Source organism: Staurois parvus, unplaced genomic scaffold, assembly GCF_062004578.1.
Source record: "Staurois parvus isolate SC_StPar_1 unplaced genomic scaffold, SC_StPar_1.0 ptg000719l, whole genome shotgun sequence".
Lineage (NCBI taxonomy): Eukaryota > Metazoa > Chordata > Amphibia > Anura > Ranidae > Staurois > Staurois parvus.
This window is the reverse complement of record NW_028318515.1, coordinates 7,198,291-7,212,304: the sequence shown is the minus strand read 5'-3', so window position 1 is coordinate 7,212,304 and position 14,014 is coordinate 7,198,291. Positions and strand designations below refer to the sequence as shown.

General features: G+C 35.9%; 1 protein-coding gene across 1 annotated transcript in view; it reads right to left on the bottom strand.

Annotated features, from left to right (window-relative positions):
• TMEM132C (transmembrane protein 132C) overlaps nucleotides 1-14,014 on the bottom strand; it is a 681,352-nt gene that overhangs the window by 98,204 nt on the left and 569,134 nt on the right. The gene's annotated exons all lie outside the window — the stretch shown is intronic.

Below are 14,014 nucleotides of genomic sequence, written 5' to 3'. Positions count from 1 at the left end.
TTTCCTCAGCTCCAGGCATTCCAATTGTCCACCATTTACCAAAGGTTCACAATCCAGGAATCTCTTTAAAAGGAAGACCCATTGTAGCTAGCATCAGTTCTTTGGGAAGCCTTTGGGCAACCTAATTGTCCAATTGCTTCAACCCTTGGTCACACAATTACCATCCTACGTTCAGGACACCAAGCATGTCATTCAAATGCTGGATGAACGATTTGAAGTGGTTAACTTGTGATGTATAGTCATTGTACTCCTGCACTCCACATTCTTTAGGCTTTCAAGCCTTGCAACAACACATGGAATTGTACATGGAATATGATCCAGAGATGAAATGATTTATTTTAGAAGGTGTCTCATTTCTACTAGGACATTAGCATTTTCTATTTGATCAGAAATTCTATCTTCAAAAACAAGGAACGTCCATGGGAACTAGGTTTGCACCGACATATGCTAATCTTTACATGACTAGCTGGGAAGAAATAGTTTCTTTATAGCACACAGAACCCTTACATACATCTTACATAGATGATCTGATCTTCAGTGTGGACAAAAAGTCACATATTTGAACACCAATACGGTAAACATGGCAGTCACCGGCGAGGAACAGTTAAATTCAATCAACTATCTGGATATCAACTTGAAAGGCTCATCTCAACAACATTGTATTACAATAACAGCTTTTAGAAAGCCAACTTCAAAAAATTCCATACTTCACGCCTCTAGCTGTGACCCTCGACATTCCAAAAGGTCAGTTCACCTGTCTAAAAAGAAACTGTTCTTCCATTAAAGATTTTGAAAATGAAGCGAAAATTATGTAAATTTTTTTCTTGGAACGTGGTTATAATAAATCAGTTCCAGAATATTAAATGGATCATCTCCCAATACCTACCAATATTATACAGTGACCTTGAATATAAATCCATTTTATTCAAATGAGTAACATTTTTGGGAAAAAAGGCAAGAACAATTGGAAATATAGTCTCTCTTTTTTTCTTCAACAATCACAATCTACTTGGCTACATACGACTGGCTTCTTATTAAATGCAACACACTGTTCTAGTTGTCGCTTTATTGGGGATTCATATATACAGTATTCACATCTTGTACAAATGGTAATGAGTATAACATCAAACAACTCATCAATTGTCAAGCTCAATTTGTGATATATATAATTCCTTGTGCAAGTGCAAGATCCAATATGTTTGTCATACCACAAGACGCATTTGCAACAGGATGCATGCCCATATATCAAATATACAATCAAATAAAGACACTAATATTGACAAGCACTTCAGATTACAACACAATTCAGATTTCACCTCTCTCAAAATACAAATTATAGAATGAGTTGATACTCCCATCACAGGAGATCGTCTTTCTCTTTCAACAGTATTCTGATTATTCAAATTGGAGACCTGTATTCCGAAGGGACTTAATTTCGAGTGGGATCTCACACACTTTGCATGTTCCCCTCCTATTGTCCAAGATGATGTCCTTGATTAGGACAACAGAGATTTGGTTTTATTCAATATTGATTTTTTTTATCATATTTTATTCACATTTATTCACATTTCAGTCATATAATCACCCATTTTGTTTATTTCTAGCATAGCATAATTAATTTCATTTCTCACATTTTATTTATCATTATAATTGCTTTCCATACTCTTTATTATACTTTTTATACATTTTTCATTCAATTCTTTATTCTTATTTTTATCATGCCTTCATAATTATTTTATTTTTTTATCCTTTCACATATATAATTTATACTGATAGATATCATTTGCACACCACACTTTTTTCATCAATTCATCACCCATTTCAATTTGGTATCACTCTCTTTTTTTTTTTTTTTAATTAATCACACACACACACACACCTGTCAAACATCACCAATCACAGCTGATGATGCAGATTATACTAGCTGCTCTTTCTGTCTTCCCCAACTCTGTGACCAAGCCCCAGTGGGCGGATTGAAACACTGAGGTCAACACTACTATTCACATCAGGATGCTGCCTCCCATCATCTGCATACCAGCAGGGTTATTCTCAGGTCTTCAGCTTCGAGCGGCGCTGCAAGCCTTATCAGTCATAATAATAATACTAATACATTGCATGTCAGTGAACAAGGTCTAATCCTCAGGTGTAAACAAACTAATGATGTAATATAATAAATTGATATTATTTATTTTTCTATCATAATGAACATAGCAGTAACTGTTGCAATCTAAATGATATTAGTCTGTGGCAAAAAACATTTAAAGGAGAGGGAGAAATTAAATTTTTTGAGTAAATTAAGTAACTAGAAAATGCATTAATAATAGTTAAGATAAATAAAAATAAATACAATATCCATAGAAAGAAGACACTGTTTTCTAAATGAAAAAAAAAAAAACGTGTTCATGGCCATGGTGAGAAACTTTCTATTTTTATGTCTTTTCCCTGTGAATTCCTATACATCAGCAGTGCAAGGCCCTCTAGCCTAAGCATTGTTCCTTTTAGAAACAAGAAATATTAAAAAGAATAAAATAAGAACGGTATTGCTCTTTTTATTACTATTTCCAGGGTGATTCTGTTGTGACTCCTCAGGCATACAGAAAGATGATATGCCACAACTGCAGCGAAGCTCCTATGTATAGCAGGAAAGTGAGCACATCATTAGTAGCTCTAAAACCGCTTATTTTGATAAATAAGGTGTTATCACATGTCATCAATCCAAGTCAGGAACATTTTTTCACCATTGTCATGCCTATATATTAAAGATTACGGCATAGTGTTCTCAGAGGAATATTCTCAGACAATACTTGTCAGAATCTGGGCTAAGGCTCCGAGTGTTCTGGGTAGCTGAAACAGCAGGTGAATTTGTGATTATTAACACACCTGATTAAGTAGAGAAGTATAGAAGTAGTATAGAAGTGGAAGCATAGTCAGAGATCAAGCCAATATCAGTATCCAAGGCTATCAGGTTTGAAATGGAGACCCATAAAGGGTGGTCAGTGAATCATTAGCCAAGGCTCCATAATAGTAAATAAGAACACAGTGTGGGAGTATCAAGAGCAAGGTACTGGCATAAGCCCTTTTGGTAAAATGGAAGTGCAAAGGCAGGGCGTAAAGTGGTTCTAAAGCCTAACCCACATGGAAGAAAAATATATTTGAAATATATTTTAAAAATATTCTTCCCAAATATATTGACTAGAGATGAGCGAATCGAACCAGGCGAAGTGGAATTCGTTTTGAATTTCAGGAAAAATTCGATTCGCGGCGAATCCGAATATTAGCATACTTCGGGTGCGCGAATCGGATTTTTCCCGATCAGCCGGCAAAAGTGTCCCTGCAGAGAGCTCCGCTATTTCTGACAGTTCTCTGACAGTTCCTTCACATGTACAGCGGTTGAAACATTGTATCTATTTGTTTCCATTTAGGATACAGATGTTTTTATTCGGAAATAGATACAATGTTTCAACCGCTGTAAATGTGAAGGAACTGTCAGAGAACTGTCAGAAATAGCGGAGCTCTCTGCAGATACACTTTTTGCTATACTGGAATACTTCTTCTTTTCATTCTTCTTTTCATTCTTCTCATTCTTCTTTTCATTCTTCTTCTCATTCTTCTTTTCATTATTCTTCTTCTTTTCATTCTTCTTTTCATTCTTCTCATTCTTCTTTTCTTCTTCGTGAAAAGAAGAATGAGAAGAAGAATGAAAAGAAGAATGAGAAGAATGAAAAGAAGAATGAAAAGAAGAAGAAGAATGAAAAGAAGAATGAGAAGAAGAATGAAAAGAAGAATGAGAAGAAGAATGAGAAGGATGAAAAGAAGAATGAGAAGAATGAAAAGAAGAATGAAAAGAAGAAGAAGAAGAATGAAAAGAAGAAGAAGAATGAAAAGAAGAATGAAAAGAAGAAGAAGAAGAATCTTTTCATTCTTCTCATTCTTCTTTTCATTCTTCTTCTTCTTTTCATTCTTCTTCTTCTTTTCATTCTTCTTTTCATTCTTCTTCTTCTTCTTTTCATTCTTCTTCTTCTTTTCATTCTTCTTTTCATTCTTCTTCTTCTTATTTTCATTCTTCTTTTCATTCTTCTTCTTCTTCTTTTCATTCTTCTTTTAATTCTTCTCATTCTTCTTTTCATTCTTCTCATTCTTCTTTTCATTCTTCTTTTCATTCTTCTTCTCATTCTTCTTCTCATTCTTCTTCTTCTTCTTTTCATTCTTCTTTTCATTCTTCTCATTCTTCTTTTCTTCTTCATGAAAAGAAGAATGAGAAGAAGAATGAAAAGAAGAATGAAAAGAAGAAGAAGAATGAAAAGAAGAATGAGAAGAAGAATGAAAAGAAGAATGAAAAGAAGAATGAGAAGAATGAAAAGAAGAATGAAAAGAAGAAGAAGAATGAAAAGAAGAATGAGAAGAAGAATGAAAAGAAGAATGAGAAGAAGAATGAGAAGAATGAAAAGAAGAATGAGAAGAATGAAAAGAAGAATGAAAAGAAGAAGAAGAAGAATGAAAAGAAGAAGAAGAATGAAAAGAAGAATGAAAAGAAGAAGAAGAAGAATCTTTTCATTCTTCTCATTCTTCTTTTCATTCTTCTTTTCATTCTTCTTCTTTTCATTCTTCTTCTTCTTTTCATTCTTCTTTTCATTCTTCTTCTTTTTCTTTTCATTCTTCTTCTTCTTTTCATTCTTCTTTTCAATCTTCTTCTTCCTCTTTTCATTCTTCTCATTCTTCTTTTCATTCTTCTTCTTCTTCTTTTCATTCTTCTTCTTCTTTTCATTCTTCTTCTTCTTTTCATTCTACTTTTCAATCTTCTTCTTCTTCTTTTCATTCTTCTTCTTCTTTTCATTCTTCTTTTCATTCTTCTTCTTCTTCTTTTCATTCTTCTTTTCATTCTTCTTTTCATTCTTCTTCTTCTTTTCATTCTTCTTTTCCTTCTTCTTTTCATTCTTCTCATTCTTCTTTTCATTCTTCTTTTCATTCTTCTTCTCATTCTTCTTTTCATTCTTCTTCTTCTTCTTTTCATTCTTCTTTTCATTCTTCTTTTCTTCTTCATGAAAAGAAGAATGAGAAGAAGAATGAAAAGAAGAATGAAAAGAAGAATGAGAAGAATGAAAAGAAGAATGAAAAGAAGAAGAAGAATGAAAAGAAGAATGAGAAGAAAAATGAAAAGAAGAATGAGAAGAAGAATGAGAAGAATGAAAAGAAGAATGAGAAGAATGAAAAGAAGAATGGAAAGAAGAAGAATGAAAAGAAGAAGAAGAAGAATGAAAAGAAGAATGAAAAGAAGAAGAATGAAAAGAAGAATGAGAAGAAGAATGAAAAGAAGAATGAAAAGAAGAATGAGAAGAATGAAAAGAAGAATGAAAAGAAGAAGAAGAATGAAAAGAAGAATGAGAAGAAGAATGAGAAGAATGAAAAGAAGAATGAGAAGAATGGAAAGAAGAATGAAAAGAAGAAGAAGAAGAATGAAAAGAAGAAGAAGAATGAAAAGAAGAATGAAAAGAAGAAGAAGAAGAATCTTTTCATTCTTCTCATTCTTCTTTTCATTCTTCTTCTTCTTCTTCTTTTCATTCTTCTTCTTCTTTTCATTCTTCTTCTTCTTCTTTTCATTCTTCTTCTTCTTCTGAGGATGAGGATGAAGAAGAAGAAGAAGAAGTAGGATGAAAATAAGAAGAATTCCAAGCCGGCAAAAAGTGTATCTGCAGAGCTCCGCTAAGTGTATCTGCAGAGCTCCGCTATTTCTGACAGTTCTCTGACATTCACTCCATACAGCGGTTGAAACATTGTATCTATTTGTTTCCATTTATTCTTCTTCTTCTTTTCATTCTTCTTTTCAATCTTCTTCTTCTTTTCATTCTTCTTTTCATTCTTCCTCTTCTTCTTTTCATTCTTCTTCTTCTTCTTTTCATTCTTCTTCTTCTTTTCATTCTTCTTTTCATTCTTCTTCTTTTTCTTTTCATTCTTCTTCTTCTTTTCATTCTTCTTCTTCTTTTCATTCTTCTTTTCATTCTTCTTCTTCTTTTCATTCTTCTTTTCCTTCTTCTTTTCATTCTTCTCATTCTTCTTTTCATTCTTCTTTTCATTCTTCTTTTCATTCTTCTTCTTCTTCTTTTCATGCTTCTTTTCATTCTTCTTTTCTTCTTCATGAAAAGAAGAATGAGAAGAAGAATGAAAAGAAGAATGAAAAGAAGAATGAAAAGAAGAATGAAAAGAAGAAGAAGAATGAAAAGAAGAATGAGAAGAATGAAAAGAAGAATGAGAAGAATGAAAAGAAGAAGAATGAAAAGAAGAAGAATGAAAAGAAGAATGAAAAGAAGAAGAATGAAAAGAAGAATGAGAAGAAGAATGAAAAGAAGAATGAAAAGAAGAATGAGAAGAATGAAAAGAAGAATGAAAAGAAGAAGAAGAATGAAAAGAAGAATGAGAAGAAGAATGAGAAGAATGAAAAGAAGAATGAGAAGAATGGAAAGAAGAATGAAAAGAAGAAGAAGAATGAAAAGAAGAATGAAAAGAAGAAGAAGAAGAATCTTTTCATTCTTCTCATTCTTCTTTTCATTCTTCTTCTTCTTCTTTTCATTCTTCTTCTTCTTCTTTTCATTCTTCTTCTTCTTCTGAGGATGAGGATGAGGATGAAGAAGAAGAAGAAGAAGTAGGATGAAAATAAGAAGAATTCCAAGCCGGCAAAAAGTGTATCTGCAGAGCTCCGCTAAGTGTATCTGCAGAGCTCCGCTATTTCTGACAGTTCTCTGACATTCACTCCATACAGCGGTTGAAACATTGTATCTATTTGTTTCCATTTATGGAAACAAATAGATACAATGTTTCAACCGCTGTATGGAGTGAATGTCAGAGAACTGTCAGAAATAGCGGAGCTCTGCAGATACACTTAGCGGAGCTCTGCAGATACACTTTTTGCCGGCTTGGAATTCTTCTTATTTTCATCCTACTTCTTCTTCATCCTCATCCTCATCCTCAGAAGAAGAAGAAGAGGATGAGGATGAGGATGAAGAAGAAGAAGAAGTAGGATGAAAATAAGAAGAATTCCAAGCCGGCAAAAAGTGTATCTGCAGAGCTCCGCTAAGTGTATCTGCAGAGCTCCGCTAAGAAATAGCGGAGCTCTGCAGATACACTTTTTGCCGGCTTGGAATTCTCCTTCTTCTCATCCTTCTTCTTCTTCTCATCCTTCTTCTTCTTCTCATCCTTCTCCTTCTTCTCATCCTTCTTCTTCTTCTCATCCTTCTTCTCATCCTTCTTCTTCTTCTCATCCTTCTTCTTCTTCTCATCCTTCTCCTTCTTCTCATCCTTCTTCTTCTTCTCATCCTTCTTCTTCTTCTCATCCTTCTTCTTCTTCTCATCCTTCTCCTTCTTCTCATCCTTCTTCTTCTTCTCATCCTTCTTCTTCTCATCCTTCTCCTTCTTCTCATCCTTCTTCTCATCCTTCTCCTTCTTCTCATCCTTCTCCTTCTTCTCATCCTTCTCCTTCTTCTCATCCTTCTCCTTCTTCTCATCCTTCTCCTTCTCCTTCTTCTCATCCTTCTCCTTCTTCTCATCCTTCTCCTTCTCCTTCTTCTCATCCTTCTCCTTCTTCTCATCCTTCTCCTTCTTCTCATCCTTCTCCTTCTTCTCATCCTTCTCCTTCTTCTCATCCTTCTCCTTCTCCTTCTTCTCATCCTTCTCCTTCTCCTTCTTCTCATCCTTCTCCTTCTCCTTCCTCATCTCCAAGGGAATTTAAATTAAAGGTACAGTGTTCTACACTAATATAAAGGCTCTCTGAAGCCTAGAAACCCTTTTTATAAGTTAAATTCGCAGCGAATAAATTCGCATCGAATCGAATTTCTTCCTCAAATTCGGCGAATCAGCCGAATCAAATTTTTGAATAATTCGCTCATCTCTAATATTGACATATATTTGAAATGCTAAAAATCTGAAGAATATATTTAAAAATATATATATTTTTAAAAATATTTTCTTTTTAAATATTAATTTAGTCATTTTAACATATATTTTTACATATATTTGTAAATGCATTCCAAAAATGCAGATTTGTATTTTTAAAGACATACAGTATATTTGAAATGTATTTGTAAAAATATTTTTCATATATTTTGTAATAAAAATGCATTTCAACATGCAGTATATGTGTATATATATATATTTATTGAAATATACTTTGAAATATATTGAATATGGACAAAATTGTAGCATTTCAAATATATGTCAATATATTTGGGAAGAATATTTTTAAAAATTATTTCAAATATATTTTTCTTCCATATGGGAAACATTTTTTAACTTAATCCATTCCTTGCATTAAGGGAAAACATGTTTAGGCATCAGCATCCACCCTCATCCCCCCTTTTAGTTACCTGAGTCCTCATTCGATCCAGCGCTGTGCATGTCTGCAGCTCTTCTCCCCCCTCACTTCCATGTCTCGCTGGCTTTGCTGGGGCACCAGGAGGCATTGCCTCCCAGCTCTGCCACTCAGAGCCAATGACAAGGGATCAGGGGGCGGGGCCAAGTCCCAGTGTATGTATCAATGGATACAGCAGCGGATCTCGGGAAAAAGCATGCACGAGTGCCCCCAGTGCTTCCTGTGGGGGCACTGGACAGAGAGGAGAGGCCAAGAGCACCAGAGGACCTGAGAAGAGGAGGTTTGTGGAAACTCTGTACAATTCCACTGCAAAGAACAGGTAAGTATAGACATGTTTGTTATGTTTTTGAAAAAAAAAATTACCTTTACAATCGCTTTAAACTGTAAGTTCAAGGGAAGAGAAATTAGTTCAGAGTTCAGCAAAGAATGTGGGGCTGAAAAAATATTGACGAGATTAAAGAGATCAGACAGGGAGCTATTCAAAGCTTTAGGAGGTTCAGTAGAAAAAGCCACTGCCAGACACAACATATCATGGGTTTAGGTCTGGATCCTAACAAAACTTTTTTCTCCAGCAAGAAATATGTACTTGTGTATTCTAATAAGAAACTCAGCTTAGATTAATTTATCCAATAGACAATGATTGTCTATCAAACAATGGAAAAGTTCACAGATTGATCCAGACTGCAAAACTTGCTTCCTCTCTTTTGAAAAAATCAGTTGACAGGCTGGGTTTTTATAGCAGAAGAGACCCTAGAGGTCTCTTCTGTCATAAATGTCCCCCCAGCCTGTCAGAGGGTACTGCGGTCTGAGCCATGCATGCACAGCTCAGTCCGCATTTACAGCTTGCTCTGTGTGCTACGGCGAAGTGACTCCTGTGTGCATGCCAAAGATTCAGAACCCAGAAGATAGACCAGGTTAAGATGGAAGCGCCAGGGACCAGGGGGAGCCATGACAGCCCAAGGCTGGAGGTCTCCTTTGCAATGCATATTAGTACATTATGTTTTAAACCTGCAGGGGCACTTTTTTATTTTCTTAAAGAGACTATACTGATGCTTTAAAAAAGACATTCAGCACAGGAGCTGATCCACACACATCTATGAAAAAGCTATCTCAGTTACTCCTGCTCAGCTAACAGGAGTGCTACTGTGCATGAAAGACAGAGATTATGCAACCTAACTACTTTTACAAGCCACAAAGACAAAAACTACAACAGTTATGCCAAAAAGCAATCCATCTTCTATCTGGAAGACAGGATTAGCTCCAACTAGAAGTAGTGTTGGAGCCTACATCAAGTTTTATAAAATTGGCCCTCTGCGAGGATCATGTCTCAGGAAAAAGAGACACAACTTGAGACATGGCCAAATCAAAACTATTTCCACTAGCAGATTAGGGAGGTGTATATATGAATAATTATTTCCAATCTGAACAGATTTACTAAATAAATTTACTAGAGATTGTAAAAAAATACTTCAAGCTCTTGATGCGGCCTTGGTGGGTATACTGTACCTTTGAAGGGGTCTTCGGGGACTTTGTTCCATAGGGATGGACCGTGCTAACTACTTACCTTGCACAAAATGCACAAAGCAGAATGGGGTTAGGGTGCAGTTCTAAAAATTATGCAGAGGTTACACTGATCTTGATGCAGAGCTTCTACTGCTGTATTTAAAGACATTGATATATTGATTGAAGAGCTGATTGAAGATCCAAGGTAAAATATTAAACTAGGTAACGAAGAGTGATTTTTTTCCATTGGAGAGAATAGGTCCAACACTGAGGACTCATGGAGATGGATAGGGTTAATGTGGGGACACCCAGAGGGTGTATCCTCAAAAGCTTTGCCATTGTCTAGAAACTGGAAGGTACCAGTCTTTAGGGTACAAATCTTGTGAGCTGCTATATAAACTATAACCCAACTATAAACCAAAAGCAATCTTTTAATACTATTGATATGAAAAAATACACATATTCTCCAAAATACCTCAACCAGTTGCCAGGTACCTAATATGATTCCCACACTACTAGTTGCAAACAATCATATGAACAAGTGCAGTGCTAGGTTTAAACAATATAGTGTATCACTAAATAAAAATTATATATAAGCATACTCCATGTGACAAAACGTATAGCAAAAATCATAAATAATCATAAGTAATCCAAAGTCTTTCACATTTGGTAATATAGTGTCCATTGTCTTTCAATATAAAATGTCCTTTGTCTTTAAATATAAGCCACCTTCAATGCCCAATTTGACAATCAAATGTGTTGCATGCATAAAACCACCACCACCAGATGTACCCTCACCTTCTTTTTTTGACTTCACAATATAGTTCGGTCAAAATGCACCTTTTTTCCCTTAATTGGACCAAGATAACTTCCTGGGTACAGCCAATGTAAATCTCCACAGTTATATTATCAACTGCCCCTTTACCTTCGCTCCATAACCTTTTTGTTAGGACCTGACCCTATACATTTTTGGTGGGTGTGCCAACATGCTTCTGGGTTTGGTCTGAACCAAACCTGTGCTCACTCCTAAACTTGAGTATCTCAGATGGCTTCAGGCAGGTTCAGATGCCACTCTTGCCTAAACCAGAAATCTGCACACATGGGGCCAGGTCCTAACAAAAAGGCTTTGGAGCAGAGGTAAAGGAATAGATGACAATACAACTGTGGAGATTTTCATTGTCTATACCCAGTAACTTATCTTGGTCCATCTAAGGGACCAAAGTAAAATGTAAAAAAAATTTTTTTTTCCAGAATTTGTGGTCTTTTTCATTTACATAATAAAAAAATTAAAAACCCAGTGATGATCAAATACCACCAAAATAAATCTCTATTTGTGTTAAAATTTATATATATTTCAGTTGGGTACAGTGCTGCATGACCGCGTAATTGCCAGTTAAAGTAGTGCAGTGCCGAACAGCAAAAAATGCCCTGGTCATGAAGGGGGTAAACTCTTCCAAAGGTCAAGTGGTTAAACATACAGTCAGGTCCATAAGTATTAGGACATTGACACAATTCTAACATTTTTGGCTCTATACACCACCACAATGGATTTGAAATGAAACGAACAAGATGTGCTTTAACTGCAGACTGTCAGCTTTAATTTGAGGGTATTTACATCCAAATCAGGTGAACAGTGTAGGAATTACAACAGTTTGCATATGTGCCTCCCACTTGCTAAGGGACCAAAAGTAATGGGACAATTGGCTTCTCAGCTGTTCAATGGCCAGGTGTGTGTTATTCCCTCATTATCCCAATTACAATGAGCAGATAAAAGGTCCAGAGTTCATTTCAAGTGTGCTATTTGCATTTGGAATCTGTTGCTGTCAACTCTCAAGATGAGATCCAAAGAGCTGTCACTATCAGTGAAGCAAGCCATCATTAGGCTGAAAAAACAAAACAAACCCATCAGAGAGATAGCAAAAACATTAGGCGTGGCCAAAACAACTGTTTGGAACATTTTCAAAAAGAAGGAACGCACCGGTGAGCTCAGCAACACCAAAAGACCCGGAAGACCACGGAAAACAACTGTGGTGGATGACCAAAGAATTCTTTCCCTGGTGAAGAAAACACCCTTCACAACAGTTGACCAGATCAAGAACACTCTCCAGGAGGTAGGTGTATGTGTATCAAAGTCAACAATCAAGAGAAGACTTCACCAGAGTGAATACAGAGGGTTCACCACACGATGTAAACCATTGGTGAGCCTCAAAAACAGGAAGGCCAGATTAGAGTTTGCCAAACGACATCTAAAAAAGCCTTCACAGTTCTGGAACAACATCCTATGGACAGATGAAACCAAGATCAACTTGTACCAGAGTGATGGGAAGAGAAGAGAATGGAGAAGGAAAGGAACTGCTCATGATCCTAAGCATACCACCACATCAGTGAAGCATGGTGGTGGTAGTGTCATGGCGTGGGCATGTATGGCTGCCAATGGAACTGGTTCTCTTGTATTTATTGATGATGTGACTGCTGACAAAAGCAGCAGGATGAATTCTGAAGTGTTTCGGGCAATATTATCTGCTCATATTCAGCCAAATGCTTCAGAACTCATTGGACGCCGCTTCACAGTGCAGATGGACAATGACCCAAAGCATACTGCAAAAGCAACCAAAGAGTTTTTTAAGGGAAAGAAGTGGAATGTTATGCAATGGCCAAGTCAATCACCTGACCTGAATCCGATTAAGCATGCATTTCACTTGCTGAAGACAACACTGAAGGGAAAATGCCCCAAGAACAAGCAGGAATTGAAGACAGTTGCAGTAGAGGCCTGGCAGAGCATCACCAGGGATGAAACCCAGCGTCTGGTGATGTCTATGCGTTCCAGACTTCAGGCTGTAATTGACTGCAAAGGATTTGCAACCAAGTATTAAAAAGTGAAAGTTTGATTTATGATTATTATTCTGTCCCATTACTTTTGGTCCCTTAACAAGTGGGAGGCACATATGCAAACTGTTGTAATTCCTACACCGTTCACCTGATTTGGATGTAAATACCCTCAAATTAAAGCTGACAGTCTGCAGTTAAAGCACATCTTGTTCATTTCATTTCAAATCCATTGTGGTGGTGTATACAGCCAAAAATGTTAGAATTGTGTTGATGTCCCAATATTTATGGACCTGACTGTATATGTTGCATATGTTTATATGTTATATATTTACCATGTCCTTTCTAAAGTGTTTTCCTTTTACCCTGATTGAAAATTGTTATATGCAAAAGATCCTTCAGACTTCGTGGTGACATACAACAATACAGTCTTCACAGAAATATAAAAAAGCTGGTGCCAGAATATAAAAAAGAGCACTTTTTTGAGGGTTAGCTTGCTGGACATATGTCTTTTTAATACATACTGTATAACTAACAAATATTTGTAGGAGCAGGAGCTCTGCCAACAAACATTACAAAATGCTGTAAGAATATGCGGTATCTGGACCTTCTATAAAGCAGTAGTAGGAAGTGCCTCCTTTTTCACTTACTATACCTGTGCTTTCTGAATAGGTCCACTGTCATGCCCTGCACAGAATTTCTATCTACCCTTCTGCCAAATGTTGCCTGGGGAGATATTTTGCTATGGGGCTTAGAGAATGGCAAACATATTTTTTGTTATCTCATCCAAATTCTGTTTATATCTGAGCTGGTTTTACGGAAGGGACCAGTATGAATAGATAAATTATCATAATAATAGAATGCAGATAAAAGACAACAAGACATAATGTATCAGTTATTTTTAATCACTGATATGCATGGTACATACCCAAACACATGTAGATGTACATGAAGAATCATTTTGTCCTTTCTTATCCTTTTTCTTTTAATACTTTTTTTTTCTTTCCCTTTCTTTGGGTAGAATAGACATTACCTGGATTTGGCGAGTGTTTCTGGAACAGTCATATTTCCCCTCTAGAATCAGTTCAGAGCCAAGTAAGAACAGAGGGCTCAATTTCAGGCTTCCTTCCTGCTATTCACTTGTTATTAAGCCTGTGTAGCATTAAACACTATCCCGAAGCATTGCTGGGGAATATGTAGTGCAGACAAAATGAAATGATTTCATAATTCATATTTACTCCCAGCTAACTACCGTAGCACAGCCTGAATTAATTATCTGCATTTGAAAGTGCAAACAAGCTAAATGCGATGACAAGGAAGGAAAAG